The sequence below is a fragment of the Elephantulus edwardii genome, unplaced genomic scaffold (assembly GCF_000299155.1).
Source record: "Elephantulus edwardii isolate Elephantulus edwardi_28Jun2011 unplaced genomic scaffold, EleEdw1.0 scaffold00064, whole genome shotgun sequence".
Taxonomy (NCBI): Eukaryota; Metazoa; Chordata; class Mammalia; order Macroscelidea; family Macroscelididae; genus Elephantulus; species Elephantulus edwardii.
In genome coordinates, this window is record NW_006399814.1 from 11,952,604 (window position 1) to 11,955,103 (window position 2,500).

The window sequence follows — 2,500 nt, forward strand, 5'->3', positions numbered from 1 at the left end:
CATCAATAAACAAATGGATAGAGAGCTCTGGTATATTCCACAATGGACTACTATGCTGCATTGAAAAATAAGGAATTCATGAAATATTATACAAAATGGGTGACCCTGGAGGACATTTATGCTGAGTGAAATACCTCAGTCACAAAAGGACAAATATTGCATGGTGCCATTGTTGTAAAACAGGACTGACATCGGGGTTGAGGGAAGACTGAGAACGGTCGGAGAAATAATGTATACTGCATTGAAAGAGATTAGAGAGAGAACTCTTTAAAAGGGATATATGATTAGGTATTATTGTCATGACAGGAGTCCAGAATGAAGGCTGCATAATGAAAGAATTTTTCTTTTACCTCTCAAAGAGAAGAGCAAATTGGGGGGAGGGGTGTGGACAGGGAGAAAAAGTGCAACAATGAATGAATGAAAATCCTAACTCTCTGTAAACTTTCTTTAAAATTAATAAACAAAATGCTTCTCCCCAAAAAAAGGAAAAATAAAGAATAATAGGAACCTTGAGGGAACTGGATTTATATTAATGAGGAAAATCTCAGAAAGCAAGGATGAGAATGGTTGTATAACTCAGTGTAACCAGTGCTCCTAAATTGCACATTTAGAACCTGTTAAAGTGGTACATATTTTACTGTATATTTTATCAGCAACAACAACAAAATAAAAGAGGGGGAAAAGGGAATGTGAAAAAGTAGCCTAGGTCCAGCCCCGCCCCCGCCCCGCGCACCGCCCTTCCGCATACCCCGCCTCTCCCCTCCCCCGCCCCTCCCTTCGCTGCTCCTGTGTAGGGAGGGCGGGCGCTGAGGTGGCTGCGGTTGGTGCTTCCTCGGGCCATTTTTTTTTTTTTTAAGGAGACGGACGGCCTTTATTGCTTGTCTGGACAGATGCCCAGAGTGGGCAGGGCAAGAGGGCTGGGAGCTTGTCTGGGACAATAAAGCTGCCCTCAGCGGATGTGAGCCATGTCGCCCAGGAAGGGTGTCTTCATGCAGCCAGTGCAGAGCTGGTCCATCCAGAGTGGGGCCTCATGCTGCAGCGGCGTGCGGCGTGGGTAGAAGGTGAAGTCCACACGGTAGTTGAGCAGGCAGCTGAGCGAGGCCATGTAGAGGTCAGAGAAGCGCACGAGGCGCCGGGAGAAGTAGGTGGGGTTGTGGAAGGTGCGGAAGATGCTTCCAAACTGAGGGTTGAACAGCGCCTTGGTGATGCACCTCAGCTCCTGCCGCTCCTTCATCCAGGCTGCCAGCACCTGCCTCGACTCTGCATCCTGGTAGGTCTGCAGCGCCTGCTGCCAAGTCAGTGAGTGCATGTACTGCTCCGTGTTGATGATGCGGATCTCCCGCTCCAGCTCAGGGATGATGGCGCCTGTGCGCCAGCCGTGCCGCAGCATGAGGTCTGCCAGATCACTGTAGAGGTGGTCTCCAAAGTAGAGTACGTGGGGGCCCCGCCATTCTGTCTTGCTGAGGAGCCAAGGGGAGGAGAAGTCGCCGCGGAGACCCAAGGGGAGCAGCGCGCGGGCACCGGGCTCTCCACGGCCTCGGGCGTCTCAGGAGGCAAAGGGATCACCGAGGTGGGGACTGCAGGAGCCGCGCCAGCCGCGCGGAGCGCCCCTCCACCATGAGCTGGGGCACCGAGCTGTGGGATCAGTTTGACAACCTTGAAAAACACACCCAGTGGGGAATTGATATTCTTGAGAAATACATTAAATTTGTAAAGGAAAGGACAGAGATTGAACTCAGCTATGCAAAGCAACTCAGGAATCTCTCCAAGAAGTATCAACCGAAGAAGAACTCGAAGGAGGAGGAGGAATACAAGTATACATCATGTAAAGCGTTCCTTTCCACCCTGAATGAGATGAATGACTACCCAGGGCAGCATGAACTGATCTCCGAGAACATGACCTCCCAGATCACTGTGGAGTTAGCACGCTACGTCCAGGAACTGAAGCAAGAGAGGAAATCGCATTTCCATGATGGACGCAAGGCACAGCAGCACCTAGAAACTTGCTGGAAGCAACTTGAATCGAGTAAAAGGCGATTTGAGCGAGATTGCAAAGAGGCTGACCGAGCACAACAGTCTTTTGAGAAAATGGATGCTGACATAAACGTGGTAAAAGCTGATGTGGAAAAGGCATGACAGCAAGCTCAAATACGTCACCACATGGCAGAAGACAGCACAGTGGATTACTCTGCAGTCCTCCAGAATTTCAACCATGACCAACATGAATATTACCATATACACATACCCACTATCTTTCAGAAGATACAAGAGATGGAGGAAAGGAGGACAGTGAGAATTGCAGAATCCATGAAGACATATGTAGAAGTTGATCGGCAGGTGATACCAATTACAGGCAAATGCTTGGATGGAATAGTCAAGGCAGCCGAATCAATTGATCAGAAAAATGATTCATAGCTGGTGATCGAAGCTTATAAGTCAGGGTTTGAGCCTCCTGGAGACATCGAATTTGAGGATTACACTCAGCCAATGAAGCGCACCG

The 2,500-nt window shown here is 49.2% G+C and overlaps 1 protein-coding gene and 1 pseudogene across 1 annotated transcript in view; both read left to right on the forward strand.

Annotated features, from left to right (window-relative positions):
- SAR1B (SAR1 homolog B (S. cerevisiae)) overlaps positions 1–2,500 on the forward strand; it is a 23,059-nt gene that overhangs the window by 5,575 nt on the left and 14,984 nt on the right. The gene's annotated exons all lie outside the window — the stretch shown is intronic.
- The window catches only part of LOC102852364, a 1,896-nt pseudogene continuing 946 nt past the window's right edge, over positions 1,551–2,500 (forward strand).